This window comes from Crocuta crocuta, unplaced genomic scaffold, assembly GCF_008692635.1.
Source record: "Crocuta crocuta isolate KB4526 unplaced genomic scaffold, BGI_CrCroc_1.0 scaffold475, whole genome shotgun sequence".
In the NCBI taxonomy this organism is placed as follows: domain Eukaryota; kingdom Metazoa; phylum Chordata; class Mammalia; order Carnivora; family Hyaenidae; genus Crocuta; species Crocuta crocuta.
Window position 1 is genome coordinate 1,966,431 of NW_027529518.1, and position 22,208 is coordinate 1,988,638.

The window sequence follows — 22,208 nt, forward strand, 5'->3', positions numbered from 1 at the left end:
GGTATAAAAACCAAGGATGAAGAAAGTGAACAATGGGGGCTGGAACTGCTACTCAGTTGTATAAGGAACTTTTAATCAGTAAATCTTGGTAATCTTGACAATCTCAATACACTTCTCTCAACTCCGACAATTCCTTTAAACTCTATTCAGTTAGTTTTTATTTAGTTGTACTCTACGGTGCCACACTTAACATAATAACCTCAGAATCAAGGACTTTGTAGTCAATTTTCCAGTCTGTTGCCTTTTAAGGTTTTGTATTAGGATCTGTTTAAATCATTTTCATTTCTTATTTTTAATGTTTATTTATTTATTTTGAGAGAGAGCAGGGAAGGGACAGAGAGGGAGAAGGAGAATCCCAAGCAGACTCCATCCTGTCAGCACAGAGCCTAACATGAGGCTCGATCCCGTGAATCAGGAGATCATGACCTGAGCTGAGATCAAAAGTCAGACACGCTTAACCGACTAAGCCACTCAGGTGCCCCAGTGATTTTTCATTTCTTAAATGATTTTTGAAACCAAAGTGGTTCTAACTTTTATATGATGAGAGTTTGTGGTTGATTTATTTTTATTTTTTTTGTTTCAGGTTTTTATTTAAATTCTAGTTAGCTAACAGAGTGTAATATTCATCAGTATAATTTAGTGATTTCTCAGTTACATATAACACCTAGTACTCATCACAGATGCCCTTCTTAATGCCCATCACCCTACCCACCTCCCTCCATCAACCCTTAGCTTGTTCTCTATAGTTAAGGGTCTCTTATGGTTTGCCCCCTCCCCTGTCTCTCTGCCTCTCTCTCCCTCTCTCTCTCTTTTTTCCTTTATGTTCATCTGTTTTGTCTCTTAAATTCCACATATGTGTGAAATCAGATGGTATTTGTCTTTTCCTGATTGACTTATTTCACTTAGCATAATACATTCTAGCTCCATCCACTTCATTGCAAATGGCAAGATTCAATTCTTTTTTATGGCTGAATAATATTCCATTATGTCTATAGACCATATCTTCTTTATGCATCACTTGATGGACATTTTGTCTCTTTCCATGATTTGCATATTGTTGATAGTGCTGCTTTAAACATCGGGGTACATGTATCTCTTTGAATCAGTATTTGTGTCTCCTTTTGGTAAACACCTAGTAGTACAGTTGCTGGGCAGGGAAATACAAATCAAAACTACAGTGAGATACCACCTCATACTTGTCAGAGTAGTTGATTTTTTTAAATTACGGTAAGACTACATTTGTCATCCTAAACATGCCAAAGAATCATAATGTCAGTTTTCATAGTAAAAGGCACATGTTTGTTTCCTAGGGCTGCCATAACAAAGGACCATAAACTGGGTAGCCTAGACAATCAAAATAGATTATCTCCTAGTTCTGGAGTCTGAAAGTCCAAGATCAAGGTATCAACAGAGTTGGTTCCTTCTGGAAGCTCTGAGGGAAAATTTGTTAATGTTTCTCGCCTGGTTTCTGGTAGTTGCCAGAAACCCTTACCTTGCCGACATACCACTCCAGTCTCTGTCTCATCATATGGGCTTCTCCCTGTGTCCCTGTGTTTTCATGTGGTTCTTACAGAGACAGCAGTCATTGGCTTTAGGGTCCAGGCTAATGCAGTATGACTTCATCTTAGCTTGATTACATCCACAAAGACCCTCTTTCCATATAAGGTCACATTCATAGGTACTGGGAATTTGGACTTTAACATTATCTTTTTGTGTATACAATTTAACCCACAGGAGGATACTTTTAGAATTTTTATTCTGATTCATTTTTCTTGTTAGTTTTTAAAATCATCTATCTTGGGGCTCCTGGGTGGCTCAGTCGGTTAAGTGTCTGAATTCGGCTCAGGTCATGATCTCACGGTTCGTGGGTTCAAGCCCCACATCGGGCTCTGTGCTGACAACTCAGCCTGGAGCCTGTTTCAGATTCTGTGTCTCCCTCTCTCTCTGCTCCTCCCCCACTCATGCTGTGTGATGATAATAAACATTAAAAAAATTTTACGAAAAAAGATAAAATCATTTATCTTATAACTTATTTTTAAAAATAAGAGAACAATATGTGAATGTATTGAAAATAGNTATTCTTACATATTATAAATATATGCTTATTTATAAATCTTATTCTTAGATATTATAAATATATGCTTGTTTATAAATAATCTCTTTCTTACATATTATAAATATATGCTTGTTTATAAATATATATGTTTATGTACATATATACTGGTTTTCACATTGTCAAAAAATGGATTNTGACCTGAGCTGAAGTCGGACGCTTAACCGACTTAGCCACCCAGGCACCCCTAAAATATATATTTTTTAATTTATTTTGAGAGATAGAGAATATGAATGGGGGAGGGGCAGAGAGAGAAGGGGTAGGGAGAGAGAATCCCAATTTATACCCAGGGTGGAGCCCCATGTGGGGCTTGAACTCACAAACCTTGAGATTGTGACCTGAGCCAAAAGCAAGAGTTGGATGCTTAACCAACTGAGCCACTCAAATGCCCCTGCTTTTAAAATATTTTCAGACGATCACTTCTAAGCCTTAAATACGTATTCATGTTCAATCAAGTATTCCTACTTATAACATTATAACAGAGCAGCATTCCAGATTCATCCTGACATGAAGACCCACTGTAGTAATAAGTTAGATTCTCAGATCGGGGTAAAAAATACAGTTCTTAAGATTTATCATGACTAAACCAATCAAGCTGATGATTTCAAGTATATTCAATTAAGTATCTAATGAATACTTTCTGTGTACAGGATTTTAGAAGCCTTTTAATGTACCTTTCAATGCAGAAATCCTTTTAAGAACTCCACTCAAATGATCTTTTAGCCTTAGTTTAAAATCTATAGTAATGAACTGACTCTCTCACACAATAGTTCGTTCTGCTGTTGGACAACTCTCACTATCAGAAAGCTCATAGGGTAAAAAAGGGGAATGGGTTTAGAATTTGTATCCAGGTGGCCTGTTTCATTGGCTCTTTAGAAGGGAGACAAATCAAATGTGCTATTAAAAGCAGATGAGTTAAGATTCTAATTCTGCATTAATCTTTATCCCTGCTCCTTGAATTATTACTACTCCCACTACAGGATATATTTAATCTCATCTCCTAAATGAATTTTTAAAATTCACCTAGAAGCAANCTCGAACCCACGAACCGTGAGATCATGACCTGAGCCGAAGTCGGACGCTTAGCCAACTGAGCCACCCAGGCGCCCCTTTAAATATTTTAGATCTTAGAAGTTGAGCTTGAAAAATATATCATTTAGGTAGGCTTCACTGTCAGATCATTGAAGCTATGCATTTAGAAATGGCCCAAGAACAAGAAGTTACTGTGGCAGAAAGGTAACTTCGTTTCCCTTAAATTCCATCATATCTTACAGATTTCTTACACTGTGGTTCTTAACCCAAGAGTAAATGAGATTGCTTTTTATAAATGTCTATAATGTATGGGTGGAGAGAGTCACATATAGGAATCTGGGAAACTGGCTCAACTTTCTTAATAGTGGGAGACTTAATGACCATCGCCTCTCAGAAGAAAATGCATTAAATTAATGCAGCTATTAACTGAATCCTACAAATTGACCAATAGGCTATATAGAGAGAGAGAGAGATGGAGTTCTCCATGGCATCACTGACTTCAAAGTAAAATGGTAGCATAACTGTTTATGTCAACCTTTTAGGGGAATGACCAAATTATATTATAAGAGTCAGAAGACCTGACTTTGGCCCCAGCTATGTCACCAGCTCCGTGTGACTTTAAGCAGGTCACTTCACCAGTCTGGGCTTCAGATTTCCAATCTCTAAATAGAGTCCTTTCTACCACTTAAAATGTTATTGATTCTGTTAAAACATCTGCCTTCATCTTTGCTACTGTAACAGTGAAATTCATTATGGCATTAAGCTTCTGAAGGCTTTAAGAAAATATTTAGGACATTAGCTTTATTCTTAGTATTTTGATTCTTTCTGGCAACAAGAACCTCATTTTCTTCAGCCTCATCCATAGTTGCCTCTCTTCTATGAATTATGCATATTTTATGATGAAATGTGGAAAGCTCATTTCCCTCTGGTTTCTTGTTTTGTGTGGATAAATGATCCTCTCAGGATTTCCATATTAGTACAAGTTCCCACTGACAAAGCACTCACCGTAAGATTTTCTTTCTAGTAACTACAGCTTGAGACAAAACAAAATAAAGGTACACTTGATGTGTTTGTTTCCGAGAAGCAAAGGAGACAGAGCAAAAAGCTACATCAACTATAAAAACCCTGTCACGATCCATATTCGGAAGTGCTCAACTAGTACTAAATAGCAGGCCACCAGCGACATAGTTTTTATTTTTCCTTGATAATTATGATATGGCTATAAGAAAAGCCCTCTATCTTTGGCTTAGTTGATTTCATGGCATGGCTGTCGTGCTTGGTAACTGTCCATTGAACACAGACAAAGGTGGACACACTTGAAAGTCGCCAACAGCTGGTTTGTGACTTTGTGCTGAGGAAGGAAATAGTTTGAAATTACATTATCCAGCAGAGGAACCTAATTATTCTCTCCATTTCTAGTCTCACTCTTCTGAAAGGGAGGATTTAGTTTGCTTCCTTAACTAGACTTATATTAAACTCTGCAGCAGTTTACATTGAGTCCTATTCTTAGATAATCTTTTCATAGGTGTGAAGCCGCTGGAAAGGAAGGTGCTGAGGCTAGCATGTTGGGACTGTCAAGAGAAGTTCAGCCAAAACTCTCTTAAACTTGATTTGGAATACATCACCATGCCACATTGATTAGCAGATTTATTTTTTTAATGTTTATTCATTTTTTTTGAGAGAGAGAGCACGCGCGAGCGCAAGTGAAGGAGGGCCAGAGAGAGAGGTAGACACAGAATCGGAAGCAGGCTCCAGGCTCTGAGCTGTCAGCACAGAGCCCGACGTGGGGCTGGAACTCACAGACCGCGAGATCATGACCCGAGCCGAAGTGGAATGCTCAACCGACTGAGCCACCCAGGCGCCCCTGACTAGCAGAGATTTAAAATTTGTTTGTAGTATACATGGCTGTTGAGAGTGTGGGGAAAGTGGTGTTTCAATTCACTGCAGTGGGTCCTTAATGTCCTTTGTGGAGGACGTTTGGTAGTACATATCAGAAGCCTTCAAAATGTGCACATCTTTTGATACAGCAATTCTTCTAAAATTTTTTCCTAGGGAAAAGTATGAGACAGGTTGAAAAGGATGTTTAATGTGAAAAATGTAATGATTTCAAAAATAGAACGGTAATGTTTTCAACAAATGGTGCTGGGGCAACTGAATATCTGCATGCCAAATAGCGAAGTTGGATTCCTACCTCACACCATATACAAAAATTAGCTCAAAATGGATCAAGGACCTAAATATTAAGATCTGAAACCCTTAAATTCTTAGGGAAAAAACAAGGGTAAATCTTCATTACATTGGTTTTGGCAGTGGATCCTTAGATATATCCCTAAAAACATGAGCAACTAAAGAAAAAATAGATAAATTGAACTTTATCAAATTAAGACCTTTTGTGCCTCAAAGGACACTAACATGACAGTGAAAAGACTACCAAAAATTTTGTAGATCCTATCTGATGAATTTAATCCAGAATATGTAAAGAAGTCTTATAACTCAGCCATGAAAAGATGAACAGCCCAATTAAAATATGAGCAAAGGACTTTTATGAATAGACATTTCTCCCAAGAAGATATACATCTGGCCAATAAGCATATGAAAAGATGAGAAATAATCATTAGTTATTAAAGAAGTACAAATCAAAACCACAAAGCAGTAGCACTTCATACCCACTAGGATGGCTAAGAGATAAAAGAGATAATAACAAGTGTTGGTGAGGAGGTGGAGAAATAGAGGGCCCTTGTACACTGTTGGCTGGAATGGAAAATAGTGCAGTGGCTGTGGAAAACATTTTTGGCAGCTCCTCAAAATATTCAACATAGAATTATCGTAAGATCCTTGATCTTACAATCTACTCCTTGAAAACAAGGACTCAGACATTTGTATGCCAGTGTTCCTTGTGGCATGATTCACAATAGCCAAAAGATGGCAACAACCCCAGTGCTCATCACCAGATGGATGGATCAATATGCATTACATACATACGGTGAGATGTTGCTCAGCCATGAAAAAGAATGAAGTTCTGGTACATACTACAACATGGATGCAACTTGAAAACATGATGCTAGGTGAAATAAGCCAGACACAAAAGGACAAACATTGCACGACTCCACTTATGTGACAGATTTAAGATAGATAAATTCGTAGAGACAGAAAGTAGATTACAGGTTACTTGGAGCTGGAGGGAGCGGGAATAGGGAGTTATTCATAATGGGTATAGAGTTTTTTCTTGGGATGATGAAAATGCTTGGGAAATAGATAATGGGAATGGTTGCACATTGTGAATGTAATCAATGCCACAGAATTGCATTCTTAAAAGTGGTTAAAATGGCAAGTTCTATGTAAAAAACAAGAAATCTAGTATTTAACCCTAACAGATGAGTTAAGCCATCATCTCTCAGGGTGTTTTACAAAATATGAATAAGTTAAGTGTCCTGAAGAATGAAAGATCATGAAGGCCATGGGGAGTCTATGGTTCAGTAAGTTTAGGAAAACCCATAAAAATAATTTCTTCAACATTGTGAAAGCCCAACAAAAGAGACATGGTATGAAGCATTTTTAAACTGTTTAAGTTCTTGTTTTTGAGGGTCCTCTTAAGGGATTTATGTTATGTACACCCTTTGGAAAACATCGGGTTAAACAAATTACAGTACATTCACTCCATGGAAATCTGTGCACCCATTAAGAATGATGACATGGCCATATATCACTTGACATGGAAAAGATGTTTACACTATATTGCAAAGTAAAAAAGCAACGTGATTAATGGGATTTCATTTTTGTTTTAAAAAATATATGTATATATTTTATATGGATATATAACAGAAAAAACTTTGTAAGACTATATGCCAAAATGTTTAAGTCTCTGGGTGGTAGGAAGATGGATGATTTTGTTTTCATTTGTTTTTCTCTTTGCTTATCTGTATTTTCATATTTTTCCACATGGAATATTTGTTACTTGAATAATCAAGAAATAATAGAAGTTAAAATAAATATATTTTAAAAAGTTATCTGCAGTTTTTAATTAAAGTGAGGGAGGGGATGAGAAGATCAGGACCCCCTTCCTCCTNGAACTTTCATTGAAGGAGAGTCAAAGGGCCTCTCAACTATTAGAAAGTTCTGCTCATTCAAAAATTCTCCCTGAGAGAGGCAAACCATGAGAGACTCTTGAATGCTGAGAACAAACTAAGGACTGATGGGTGTGGTGGGGGAGGGGGGAAGATGGGCATGGAGGGGGCCACTTGTGGGGATGAGCACTGGGTGTTATATGGAAACCAACCTGACAATAAACTATTTGTAAAAAAAAAAAAAAAATTCTCCCTGATACTGAGCTGAAATCTACCTTCCATCATTTGACCTAGTTTGCCCTGACGAATGCCACAAAATAAGCAAAATCCATCTCTTTCCTAATAACAAGTAATAGTGAGGATGTGGAGAAATAGGACCCTTGCGCACTGCTGGCTAGAATGCAGTGACTGTGGAAAACATTTTAGCAGGCCGTCAAAATAGTAATGATATGCTCCAAGAATTCCACTCCTTGAAAACCAGGACGCAGATAAATACTTGTATGCTGATGTTCCTTGAGGCATTATTCACGACAACCAAAAGGTGGGAACAACCCAAGGGTCCATCACCAGATATTTGGCAACGATAGCCATGTCCCCACGAATCTTTTCTCCTGTATGTTTCCATTCTAGTCTTTGCGAGATGGTTTCCAGACCTTGTTACCATCTTAGCCATTGGCCCTGAACATTTTCTAGTTCATCAACAAGCTTCAAGTGTAGTGCCCAGAAATGACCATACACACCTCAGTTTTTTTTTTTTTTGGATCTCATTGTCAGTTCCTTAAAAAAAAATGTGATACTAGATTTCTCTAATTTAAAAAAGCAATTTCAGAATACTTCCCAGTTCAGTGTGACTGTACTCTGAATCCTATCGTAAGGTTATGTATGGCAGATACTCAATTAGCTATCTCCCCATCTTCTAATTTCTAAAGCTACACGGATGAGTAAAATATTCGAGATTAGGTCCTTATCCAATCTCCTGTGTTTGTTAAAACCTTAGTAGAACTTTTTGTCAAACACTGAAAGGAGAAGGAGAGGGAAGGGCAAAGAGAGTCCCTACAGCCTGGCCAAGGAATCTGGAGAACCTCTTGTCCTATATCATTTTCTACTCTTTGTCCCAGTCATTGTACCAGCTTTTAGACAAGGTGAAGCTGCATCCAGATTGACCGGCCTCTGTATTGAGAGGCAGCTAACAAGATGACAGGCCAGGGTTCGTGGTGATGCAGAGTACCATTTCTTGTCCTTGATCTGAGCCAAGTTCTCCTGACCAATGTAATCTATACATTGGCTTTCTTTCCAGCCTAACGAATCCTTTGCCTTTTATCCCCGTTGCCATCCATCCCACATGGTAGGCACTATTTAAAAGATCCTGGTAAACTGTATCTACCGGCTCCGAATAGCACGAGCCCGGTGCCTTCCACCGTGCATATGTGCCTGTGTTATTAAATTTTGTCTGTTGGGGTTTTTGTTTTGTTTTGTTTTGTTTTGCTGCTCCACTCAGCGGAAGGGAAACTTTGTTGAGGCCACAGGGCCTTGGGGCTTGGGCAGGACGCCGCCCCGCAGGCGAAGTAAGAGCCAGTAGAGGGGCCTTATTTGACCTTGGGGCGCAGGTTGTTGATATAGCCTCACTTTTTCTTGGCGGCAGTTGACAGTACTGGGGTGCAGAGAGAATAACACTTGCGACAGATTAACTTGTCACAGTTGTATTTCTGGGCCAGCTGGCGGGGGGGAGGCCCAGTGATGCCACCCCGCAGGTAAAGCACCAAGCGCGGGGCGGATTCTTTCTGGGTATTGTGGCCTCAGAGAGTGCGGCCATCCTCCAGCTGTTTGCCCACAGAATCAGACGCTGCCGGGGAAGTGGGATGCCCTCCTTGTCTTGGATTTTGGTTTTGACATTCTCAGTGGTGTCACTGGGCTTGACCTTGAGGGCAGTAGTCTTACTCATCAGTCTTCACAAAGATCTGCATCTCTGTGTCCACAAGGCTGCCGCCACCGCCCCGCTCAGCTACCTTGTTCTGGGGACTGCATCTTGGTGCATAGTTTGCACAGGATGCTTAATACTTATACTTGCTAAGCAGAAGTAACTTTAAATCTTCAACTTTTGGGGGCACCTGGCTGGCTCAGTTCGGCAAAGCATGTGACTCTTGACCTTGGTGGTGTTGAGTTCGAGCCCCTCGTTGGGCATAGATATTATTTTAAAAAAACAAGTAAATTAAAAACATAAAAATGTTTTTAAAAATCTTCACCTTTTGAAGAATTTCCCAGTAATACTATTAAAATCAACCTTACTGAGATATAATTTACATACTTACCACAAATTGCATCCATTAGAGCTTGCAGTTGGGATAGAGACCACTTCCGTTGCCACAGAAAATGCCACCTTTAGTTAATTTCCACTCCCGCTGCTGGCTTCAGGTTATCACTGATCTCCTTTTCTTTATCACTATAGATTAGATTCTCTTTTACAATATCTCATATACATGTATATGTACATAGGTACATAGTATGTACCCTTTTGTGTCTGGCTGGTTTCACTTAGCATGTCCTTGAGATCCATCCATGTTGCTTTCCGTATCAGTGGCTCATTACTTTTTATTGTGAGTCATATTTCGTTGTGTGTAAATGGCGCAATTTGTCCATTCACCTTTTAAAAAAATGTTTTAAATGTTTATTATTTACTTTTGAGAGAGAAAGTGAGACAGTGTGAGTGGGGGAGGGGCAGAGAGAGGGGGAGACACAGAATCTGAAGCAGGCTCCAGGCTCCAAGCTGTCAGCACAGAGCCCGACGCTGGGCTCGAACCCACGAACGGTGAGGTCATGACCTGAGCCGAAGTCAGACACTTAACTAACTGAGCCACCCAGGTGCCCCTGTTCCTCCACATTTTCATCTACGTTTGGGTTGTTTCCAGATGGGGGCCATTACGAATAAGGTTGCTATGAATATTTGTGTTTTAACTTTTATGTGGATGTATATTTTAATTTCTCTTGAGTAAATATCTAGTAGAATTGCTATATTATGATGGTGACTGCACGTTGAACTTTATTCAGAAATTGCCAGCCTGTTCTCCAAAGTGATTTCACCATTTTGTATTTCCACCTGCAATGCATATTCATTTGAGTACTTCATGTGTGTGGTTCATTTAAACAGTGTTTTCATTTTGAGATCCTGCTTTTCTAAAGGATTTGTTGTGTTAAATGTTCCTTAAGATAAGAAAGCCGTCAGTGAGAGTAAGGAACTATGTTAAAATATATTTATTTTACTTAAAAAATGTTCATCGGATTTTATTTGTTTTCAAAGAATTTACCGTGTATATCCTGGGTCTTGTTAATTGGCCAAATGCAGTTATTCATCACTGTTTAAAATTATCAGCTAGGGGCACCTGGGTGGCTCAGTCGGTTAAGCATCCCGCTTCAGCTCAGGTCATGATCTCATCGCTTGTGGGTTCAAGCCCTGTGTCGGGCTCTGTGCTGATAGCTCAGAGTCTGGAGCCTGCTTTGGGTCTGTGTTTCCCTCTCTCTCTAGCCCTCCGCTTCTCATGCTCTCTCTGTCAAAAGTAAATAAACATTTAAAAAATAAAATAAAATGATCAGCTAAAGGGCATACTTCCTTCAAAAGATAATCCTAGTTGCTTTAGAAAATAAACTGAGCTGACTTTCTCCAGAGTCTTCTAAAATTCTTAGGAACAGCTTCATATGCCTTCCCACTTCTTTTTAGTTAATTTCAAGATAAATTCATAAATAAAGCATTCTTAAAGAGAAGCTAGGGCTTGCTAACCTCCCAGTGACATAGTAAATGTATATGTAGCCTCCCATACTCCCTCCCACTGACAGGTGTCTGCAAGAGTCTAACTTTATAGATATTTGCCAGTGTCCTGTTGATCAGGGGTTGTGAGTATCTGGGAAGCTATGAAGCATGGTATCAGCCTTTACTTCTTGGTGACAGGAAAGAAATCCTTTTTAAATGAAACAAAACAGGGGTGCCTGGGTGGCTCAGTTGGTTAAGCATTTGACTTCAGCTCAGGTCATGATCTCACAGTTCCTGAGCTCGAGCCCCACATCAGGCTCTGTGCTGATGGCTCGGAGCCTGGAGCCTGGAGCCTGCTTCGGATTCTATGTCTCCCTGTCTCTCTACTCCTCCCCTACTCATGCTCTGTCTCTCTGTCTCTCAAAAATAAACATTTAAAAAATTAAATGGATCAAAACACTAGATCTACTTTGTCTATTTCACCCAAGATTCAAGGGTTTATAGAGCACGTTACCAAGCAACAAGCTTTGCTAATCTCACTTTAGCATATAGGAACTCTAGTGTAGGTTCCAGGATTGTTTGAGTCCTCTTTGGGACTCCTCAAATGCTGTGCACCAGAAGGAAGCTGTACACTAGAAAATGTGGTGCCACGTTCACCAGGCTCTCGACTAAAGGATTTTGATATCTCCTTATCTACATTGTAAAATCAGGAGTAGTGTGCTTCTCTCTAGGATTTCTATCCCATCATAGATGGTCTGCACAAAGCAGATTTAGTAATGTTTTCCTCTGTGATATAGGACCCACGTTAACAACACATCGCATTTGTGGGCTATTTGGGGTCATTTGGGAATGCCAGAGAACTAACCCCTTCTGCTCTTAGCTTTTTTTGTTTCTATAAGAAGCTTTTCTTTAGCCTCCAACTTTCTTGAAGCCATTTAAAAATATGTACTCTATACAAGAGCTCATCTTTCCTTTATAAATCAAGTACATTCCAGGTTGACTACATTATATTGAACTTTCCTTGGTCGTAAGCCTTTCAAGGAACCTGGATTCATCTCTGTGACTCTGTGGAATGATTATTGAATGGTAACTGCAGCAGACATTTCTCTGGTTCAGATTCTTTGATTGAGTGGTTCAGAGTCCCGGATTGTTTCATATGAATGAAATGGCTCTTTTTAGAAATGAAGCACGCTTCTCAGGAAGTTGGACAGCAGAAACACACTTTGAGAGATGAAGCAGGTTAAACGAACCTAGGCACCGTGCCTCTACTGATGTATTATTTATTGTATTTAGATTCCACTTCTTTCCCCAAAGGACTTGAAGCAGAGACAATTGAAGTTGATACAGTTTGTCTTCGTTTCCTCCCACCCAGCTTTCTGCTGCCTGGTTCCCTCCAGCTGCCCAGGCACCCGCCTCCCTCCTCCTCCCCCAGTATCTGCCCAGGTCTGCTCTCTTCCAGAAGAGGCCAGCGCCGATGCTCCAGAGGCATATCTTCTTCCGTCTTCTAATCAAAACCCCCATCGTATGTGGAGAAAAGGGAGCACTCTTGCACTGTTGGTGGGAATGCAAACGGGTGTGTTGAGTGTGGAAAACAGTGTGGTTCCTCAAAAAATTAGAAATAGAACTACCCTATGATCCAGTAATTCTACTACTAGGTGATTGCCACTGGGTACGAAAACACTAGCTCAAAGGGATGCGTGCACCCCTATGTTTATAGCAGCATTATTTACAATAGCTGAAATTTGGGAGCAGCCCCAGTGTCCATGGATAGATGAATGGGTAAGGAAGAGGTGGTATATATACAATGGAGTATTACTCAGTCATAAAAAAATAATTGAAATCTTGCCGTTGGCAACAACATGGATGGATCTGAAAAGTATTATGCTAAGTGAGATAAATCAGTCAGAGAAAGACAGATACCATATGATTTCACCCATACGTGGAATCCAAGAAGCAAGACAAACAAACAAAGAAAATGAGACAAACCAAACAACTATAGAGAACAAGCTGGTGGTTCCCAGAGAGGAGGTGGGCAGGAGGGAGGGCAGGTGAAATAGGCAAAGGGAATTAAGGATACACTTATCCTGATGAGCACCGAGTAATGCAGTGTTGAGTCACTATATCGTATGCCTCAAACTCATAGAACACCGTATGTTAAGTCTACTGGAAAAGAGAACTTCCCGTCCTAGCAAGTCTGACATCAGTTTGGACATCCCGATTAAAGTTCTTCACAGGAAATTTGAAGTGGCCAATACATTTAGCCCTGGGGAGGGTTGTTTGTATTTTGAAGCAGCAATTTAGCTCTAATCTCAGTCATTGGAATTTGGGGCATAGTGGCCAGGAGATGATGTAGCTTGAAGCTTCCATCCCCTTCCTGCCCCCTCTCAGGCACAGCGAAGAGCAGGTAGAAGCCATGGGCCTTCTCTCCTCTATCCCCATTAATGTCCCCGTTTCTTTAGGAGGAAACTGAGACTTGGGAGGGTTACTCAGTGCCCAAGTTGTTCCCTGGGTACAATAATGGCGCCTATAGCATGGAGTTATCGTGAAGACAAAATTACCTGCTACATGCAAAACGCTAAGCTGCCTGGCAAATCATAAGCACACAATTTTAGAAGTGCTTGCTGTGATTGTTCTTCTTTGTCAGCTGGTCTCTGAAAGGAAGGGAAGGGGCCAACCCTAGGTATCTTCCAGTCGCCCTTTCTAGACATTCGTGCTATGCAGTACTGGGTTTCCACTTATGCGTGGGTTATAAGGCTTCCTTTAACATAAGTTTAAGGGATGCCTGGGTAGTTCAGTCGATTAAGTGCCTGATGCTTACTCTAAGGTCGGGTCTTGATCTCAGGGTCTAGAGTTCAAGCCCCGCATTGGGCTCTGCACTGGGCATGAGGCCCACTTAAAAAAGGAAAGACAGGAATTCAAGCAGGGAAAAGTAAGTTGGTTTAAGCAGAATCGTTAGGTATCAAGTGGTGTGTGGATATGGCAAAGATGTTGATCAATATAAGTAAGCGCCTCCTTCAGTGACTCCCCATCACTAGAGTAAGGTCAAACCGTAGTGAAGTGGCCACTCTATGTAATACCGTACCGTGATCCCCTCTAGCCTGCCCTGCTTTTTCTTTTTGCTCTGGGATTTATTACCCTCTAACATTTCCTATATACTTCTTGTTTGTCTCTCTTTGTTGGAACGTAAGCCCCTCCAGGGCAGGAGCCTTTTTCTGGTTCTGTTCATTAAGTGAACTCAGTGCCCAAGACGGTGCATGGCCTGTTGGAGATGGTCACTAAATATCTGACGAGGGACCGAATGAATGGCCACAGTATTCGCAGTCTCTTATAATCGGGTCCCGCTCTATCTTCCAGCCTCACCTCTTGTCCTTCTCTGCATGTCAGCGATGTAAGCAGTTTCCTGTGCACACCATTCGCTCCGCTGTCTCTGTGCATTCACTTACACTCTTTCCTCTGCCCTGAATTAATTCTCGCCGATCTATACAAAGATGTGGTGACAAAGATGTTCATCACCGTCTGAGTGTGTAGCAGTGAAAACGTTGGAACAGACTCAGTAGCCATCAATCAGAGTTCAGTTGGAGAACTCACCATAACTCACTAGAAGAAGGACAACTTGGTGCTATCAAAATTACAAAGGCACAGAGCCTTTGAATGAGCAGTTCTGCTTTTAGGAGTTTATCCCGCATATGTACTTGCTCATATACCAAATGAGTGTGTGTTGGTGACTCACTGCAGTGCGCTCGTCACTCCTATTAGACACAGCAGTGACAGAACTCATTAAATTATTATGTGGGGCTATATTTATTGACGTGGGAAGATCATAATAGCTAACATTAATTCAGCATGCTACGTGCCAGGCACTGCGATAAGTGTTTTTATATATTTTTATCTCATTTAATCCTCATAACAGCTCTGTGAGGTAGTTCCTATAATAGTCCTCATTTTACACAGGAGGAAATGGATTCAGGGAGGTTAATTTACTTACCCAGGGTCAGACAACTAATAAGTAGCAATGCTGAGATGTCTGAAATGTTTTATGACAAAACACTATGTATACTACAATCCACTTTTATGAGAAAAAATACACATAGATATGTAAATTTATAGATGGGCACAGAAAAAGCTCGGAAAGAAATATATCAAAACATCAACGGTAGGCTGATGCAATTGTGGGTGGTTTGTCTTTTCTTCCTCTTGCTTATAATTTTCTGATTTTTTCGGTCCAATTTGGGGGCTGACTTGGAGGGAGGAAGCGCGGCCAGGAGGAGGCGTGAATTCCATGTGGAATTTTAAAGATGGGTACATTTTTAAAAGCTTGGTGGTGGTGTGGAACCGTGACACAGATTTGTGGGAAGTGTTTCTAGGCTGAGCGGACAAAACACTAGCGAAGACGGAGAGCTTGCCCAAAGGGAAAGAAGATGGCTCCCGGGGCCAAGTGCCGGAGAAGGCGAGAGAACCTAGTGTCAAGAGCACTGGTGGAAGAGGGACCCTTGAGGAGGAAGCCCCTCGTTTCCATAAGGCTGAGGGGTGGGGGACAAGCAGACAGGGGAAAAGGCAGAGAACTGGGGCAGGGCGAGGGAACAAGGGAGAACCGAGGGAGTTCCTGCCCAGTGACCTGTGTCCTATCACTGAAATTCAAAGCTGGCCCTCTACTGAGGGGTCGGGTGGAGGGGGTTAGGAAGGGGATCTGAAGAGAGGGGGAGGATTTGGAACAATCACTGAGAGAAATGTGATACAGATACATAAAAGGACTGCCTCGCAGCCCTTGGGGCCCCGCTGAAGCTGGCCGGCCTGGCTTTGTAGCGGAGCCAACTTCATGACCTTCTCCAGCAATAGCCAGCGGCCTGGGAGTGGGGGGGTGGAGAGCATGGGTGGTGGGGTTTTCATAGGGCTGAGGATTGGCAGAGCAGGTGCTATAGAAGGACACGGGGAGGGGGAGTTCAGGGGTCAGTGCTGGCATGGCTAAATGGCTGGTCATGGGGCTGACCTGGAAGGAGAAGATGCCAGCAGGCTTACCGATGGCGTCTGGGAAAGGAGAAGGGATGAAGGACAGGCTGGTGGCCATGTGGGCCAGAGAGTGTAGAGGGAGACCAATCAGAGGGGTGTTTCTGAGTTTGAGATGTTGAACGGTCTCCTATGGAGACCTGGGGGGAAGTGGGAGGCGCGGCAGGGAAACCGTGCGGATAGAGGGGTGAAGACAGCGTTAAAATAACACCGACCTGCTCGAGAGCCGTTTGGCAATATCTGTCAGACTTACAAAGACACCGTTCCCTTCCATCCAGCCATTCAGCTTTGAGGAGTTTCTCGTCCAGATATACTTACTTGCTTTTGTGCACGATGAATGTGGAAGGTGAGTCATTACAGCACTGTCTGTAACGGCCACAGATTGGAAACAACCTAAAAGTCCATCAGTAGTGATTTCATTAGTTAAATAAGTTGTGGTTCCTAAAATGGAATGCTAGGCGGCTGGAGAGAGGAGGACGTTTCTCTTGCTAAGTGGAAGAGGCCAAATGCCAATCAGCGGGAATAGTTCACAGTCTGTTTGCTAACACGCGTAAAACCTCTCCAGATGATACATAAAAACTGTTCATATAGGTTGTCTGAGGAGGAGGGCTGTTGCCTGGGTGACAGGGTTTGTTTGGAAAGCCACTTCTCATTTGTCCTTTCGTTCTGCAGCTTTTTCTTTTCTTTTTTCTTTCTTTTTTTTTTTTTTTTTTTTTTTGCTTTATGGAAGTATAATTGACAAGTACAAGTTGTATATATTCGAGCTATACAACATGATGTACCGTTTGAATTTTGAACCATGTGAATATATTACTGAGGAAATAAAATAATTAACTAATAACATTATACATCGACTAATAACATCTATCTCTATGTAATTTGGATCTCTTATATAGATATTAAATCATTAAAATAAAAGCACGACAAAAACTCCCACCAGAGAGTTTGCTTCGAACCAGTCAGTTTGCCTCAGTAATGGGAGGGGATTTGGATGCCATGAAATTGACCGTGTGTCAGTAGTTGCTGAGGCTGGGTGATGGGTATGTGGGGTTCATTTTCATCTGAAACGTGAAATTGCCACTTTTGTAGGGCAAAAACATTCGCGCTGCAGCAATTTCATGCAATTTAAGCTAATGCTGTTCTCAGTATTTTTTGTAAATTTTCCATAATATAAAAGTTTTCAAAGATAGGAAAACAAGTGAGCTCCCACCACGCTCTTGCTAGGAATATTATTCACTTACTCTCTCCTCCCGGCTCTTGTATCTTACAATTGAGTGGAAATTCCCATTCCCCCCATCAACTTCTGAAACAGCAGTAGTTCCTCTCTGATTCCCTTTATTCTGGGTGCTATTTTCAGGATTTTTCCTGTTAACAGCAACCTTCTCCCCACCCTGTTGTGTGTTAATTGGGTACCACCTTAGCCTTCTTGCTGGTAAAGTTCATCCTGTTCTCAAAAAATCACGTCTTTAGTTTCTTATGATCACTTGACGTTCTCTTCCTGCCTCACAGTCTATTATTAGCAATTGTAACTAATTTGGGGCCGTGCATTTGTCCAGGTTGCGGATATTTATCGGTCTGGGGGCTGATGTCTCTAGGACATTCAGTATACAGCACTGCCAAGTTCATCCTATGCCGTCAGTAAGCACACTTACGTTCAACCTTTCAGCCTTAAGTTGTTTTGCTTATGTGTGCGCTTCTTCTGTTACCTCAGAAGCTATGGTGACTTTGGCCTGGTCCCAGCACCTGCTAATCCATGCCTTGTTGTCTGTCCTCGGGAGGCAGTGGCTTCCCCTTGCTGCCTACAGGCCCGGGCCTCTCCCCTGTGTCTGCAGTCTGTCGGTCAGCTCTGTCTGCATATGCCCCTAGTACCCCAAACTTAATTAGTTCCCCCCAACTTGAAGCCTCCCCTTTACCTGCTCTGGAAACAGCCTCCTATGACCCCCCCTTCCCCAGGCAGCCTGGGTCTGGCATACCTTCTTCTGTGCCCTCACACCAAAATGTGTTGGCCTCTTTTTTTCTCCTGTCCATCCCAGACTATGAACTCCTGGGTTAAGGACCAAGCCTGTGTCTTGTTCTCCCTTGAATATCTCACACCGAGCACAGCATTGGTTGGGCACATGGTTAAATGCTCGAAATAATACATTTTTACAATTTTAATTTGAAATACTTCCAACGCATAGAAAATTGTGTGCAAAAATAGCAGAAAGAACTTTCACGTGCCCTTTATCAAGATTCATCTGTTGTTAGCATCTTGTTACATTGACCATTCTCCCTACACACACACACACACACATTTTTGTGTGTGAGGCACTGGGGAGTAAATCGCAGACATCATCATATCCCTTTGCCCCCAATACTTCGATATGTGTTTCCTAAGAACAAGGACATTCTGTTAGATAAACATGGTAAAGTTGGCAAATTCAAGAAATAGCATTAAATACATCATACTATTATATAATCTACAGGTCATACTCCAATTCTGCTAATTGTACCAAGAATGTCCTTCACAGCTATTTTTTTTCTGGTCTATGATGCAGTCGAGGATCACACAGTCTATTTAGCTGTCATGTCTCTTAGTTCTCTCAAGTTTCCTTCCATCTGGAACAGCCCTCAACTTTTCTTTGTCTTTCATGACATCAGCATTTTGGAAGAGTAGGGGCCAGTTATTTTGTAGAATGTTCTCCAGTTGGGGTTTGCCTAATGTGCCCTCATGATGAGAGGCCATGCATTTCTAGCATGAGTAAAACATTTGAAGGAATCCAATGNGGGGCTCGAACCCACGAACCGCGAGATCATGACCTAAGCGAAAGTCGGACGCTTAACCGACTAAGCCACCCAGGCGCCCCTAACTTTGATTAATTGGTTAAGATGACATCTGCCATAATGAGAAAGAATGAAATCTGGCCATGTGTAGCAACATGGATGGACCTTGAGGGTGTTATGCTGAGTGAAATAAGTCAGGCAGAGAAGGACAAATATCNGTTTCTCATAAAGCTTTCACTCATTAGTTTTAGGATCCATTGATGACTCTTGCCTGAATCAGTTTTTACTATGGTGGCTGTCAAATAGTAATTTTCAAAGTAACGCCTATGCATTGGTTAAATGAATTGCTTATTTATCCTACAGAAGGGATGCCTCCCTGGCTAGGACAGCAGCCTCTGGTTGGCTGCAAGAGTGAAGGCCAGGTGGACACAAGCTGACAGTGCTTGGATGGCTTAAGTGAGGTCACTTCTGCTCTAAGCCCTGCTGGCTTGTACCCGGACCCAAAATGGACTCCGTGGCTTTCCCAAGATGGTGAGATGGCCTGTACCCTGAGGGGCAACAGCAACAGCTTGCTCAGTCAGCCCCATACCTGGGGGACCCACACTTTTAGACAGTGGGATCGAGGCATTGTTTGGGTTTGTTTTTGTTTTTGTTTTTGTTTTTTACACAAATGTATTTATTATAGGCTAGCAATGTTTTGAATGGTGGAGCTTCTACTGGTCTTTCAACTCCTTCAGTCTTCTGATGGCTGCCTGCACTGTGAGGCCAAAGCAGTGCTACAGGTCCAGGCACCACCCGCTACAGTTTTCATGCAGGAACCACAAGACCGGATCCCCACAGCTCACCTTTTCCCGGTAGTTTTGCCACAGAAGGAGCAAGTGTACTTGGTATGCTGGCTCATTTCAGTCTACTTCACCATTTTCCACAGGGAGACACCACAACGGGTCTCGTACCTACTGACGATTCCGACCTTCGTGGTGCATTTAGCCATGTCGCCGCAAACTAGGTCTGAGCCCAGAGAGCCAAGGCATCATTTTCATGTGGGTTCCTGTACAGGAAAGGAAAGTCAACCGTGACTCCATGGAGGGCAGAGGAAGTACATGGTGGCACTATTTTTGTTTGGGGACTGTATTAGTTTCCTACGGCTGTTGAACCAAATTACCACAAACAGGGTGGCTTAAAACAATAGAAATTTATTCTCCCACAGCTCCAGAAGCGAGAGTTTGAGATCAAGGCATGGCAGGGGCATGTTCCCTCTGAAGCCTCTAGGGCAGGATCCTTCCTTGCCTCTTCCGGCTTCCGCTCTGGGCCCTGGGCTGTTTCCTGGCTTGTGGCTGCACATCTTCAGTCTCTGCCTCCGTCTCTCCCTGGCCATCTTCCCTGTGTGTCTGCATTTGTCTTCACATGGCATTCGCTCCGTGTCTGTGTCTTTGTTCAAAGTTCCGTCTTCTTATAAGGACATTGGTTATATTGGATTAGCGCCCGCCCTAATAATGGCATCTGAACTTGATTACATCTTCAAACACCCTAATCCATATAAGCTCACATTCACAGGTACCCAGGGTTAGGGCTTCAGCCTATCTTTCGGGGTGACCTGACTCAACCCCTAACAGGAACCATGTCTGAAATCCAGCCCATTTGGGAACACAAAATGGAGTGCTATTCCCTATAACACTTCAGCCCAATATCACAGAGCTCTCTGTCCTTCCTGCTCACTCTGGTCTTGGTTGGCTTGCCAACATGTGAGGAAGGAAAATGAGACAGGCAGACCTCCTCAGCCGCCTTGAAATAGACATTGGACATAATTTTCAAGTGACCACAAGCTATTCGCGTAGCCATTACGTAGAAGACAATAGTAGAGAACAGGAACGGTCTACAAGGCTCTGGCCCCTGCATTCCTTCATAGAATTCTCATAATTATGATATAAATAGATTTGTTAGCATTTGACAGATGGAGAGCATGAGACCCAGAGAGTTGAAGTGACTTCACAAAAGTCACACAGCTACTGATACCAAATTTCATGCAGGGCAGGGTGATGTCTACGAAGCAGAGAGCCTAGCCCCATGGCAGGCCATCAGTAAATATTTGTTGCCTGAATGAGTGAATGAATGACTTAATCTGGAATGGTATCTCTGGTCATCCATTACTCTTTCCACTGTACCTTACAAATGACTGAAGACTGAGGTCTGATCCCAAGACAATGATGTATAGATGTGACTGGGTCAATCCCAGATGTGATTGCTATATTCAGTAACCTTCTGAATTCTGTGGTAATGAGCATGTCAGTCTAATTGATTTCTTTTCCTGTTCCTCTTCTGATAAACCGATCAAGAGGCCATTTTGCCAAGATACTTAGGCATGGGCTTTAATTTTACTTGAGCTACATAATTGTCTAAAATTATATTTGCACCTAAAGGCAGGCCTGATCACTGGGACAGTTTTACTGTAACAGTATATCAAGGAAGTAAAGAATTCAGCACAGTACCTTCATATTTGGAAATGGAACATTGATATTCCCTCGTGCCCATTTCTGGGTCTCCATCAGTGTCACTGAGGTAGCCAGGAAAGCTTCATCCAATGAGGACTCATTAACAATGTGCTATGTGCCCAACCATGTGCTAGGTGCTGGGGTGGAGGTGGGGGAAGAAGACAAGGAAGCTCTCTCAAGGATCTTCCAGTCTAGGTGAACCATGCGGGCATCCACATGGGCAACAGTAACCAAAGACACGTTGACACTTGCTAAGCACCTACTAGGTGCCAGGCTCTGTAAGGGAGATACTGCCCCTATACAACAGATGAGCAAACTGAGGAACAGAGAGATTGAGAAAACTTGCCCAAGATTGCAAAGCTAGTAAGTGGTAGAACTAGGATTCTAACCCAGCAGGCCTGTGACTCAACAAAAGAGAATAATATGAGATGGCTTATAGGCAAGTACTTGCTTGCGTGGGCCAGATGAGATGCACTCAAGAAGGTTCAGTGAGATGCATGGAATCTAGGAAGGCCAGGATGGGGCCTCTGGGAGATAAGACTGTGTCAGGAAGTTGACAGCCTGCAGCAGGTGCTCCCATACCAAAGCCTTTTATAACTTGCCCATTACAGCCACCTGTTCCCACTGAAGGGCTCAGGCTCTGTCCGTCTCGTCGGGTGTACTGGGGAAGGTGGGGAGGAGAAGCCAGTTCACATTTCTACCTTCAACTCAAACTGCCCCCTCTCTGAGCCTAGCCCAACTGTTACTCTTCCAAGTGCCTGACCTTGTGGGGCAGTTTCTCCACATTTTTCAATCCAGAAGCCCAGCCCCCTTTGAGCCAAGAGAAACCTCTCTTTTGAGAACCACAAGACCCCACACCCCTGTGGCCTGCCCTCTCCCTCCTTTTCTACCCTTCTGCTTCTGTTCACATAGAAGGCATGGAAGGAATTTAACATGTTTCTGCTTTTTTTTCCATGGCAGGGAGCAGAGCTGGCTTAGTCAGATATAGAATCTTCCCAGTC

At 42.2% G+C, this 22,208-nt stretch overlaps 1 protein-coding gene and 1 pseudogene across 3 annotated transcripts in view; one reads left to right on the forward strand and one right to left on the reverse strand.

The window, feature by feature from the left end:
• Positions 1-22,208, forward strand: part of LOC144228920 (PPP2R1A-PPP2R2A-interacting phosphatase regulator 1-like) — an 88,183-nt gene that overhangs the window by 40,691 nt on the left and 25,284 nt on the right. The window contains exon 11 of one of the 3 annotated variants that reach the window (XM_077760837.1): positions 16,234-16,268. The exons of 1 other annotated variant lie outside the window; for it this stretch is intronic. The gene's annotated coding sequence lies outside the window, so the exon portion shown is untranslated. Of the gene's footprint in view, positions 1-4,825; positions 7,076-16,233; positions 16,269-22,208 lie in introns of those variants that run through there. One more of the 3 variants, XM_077760836.1, reaches the window with a different exon arrangement.
• On the reverse strand, positions 19,432-19,709 carry LOC144228914 (putative ribosomal protein eL43-like pseudogene; annotated as a pseudogene).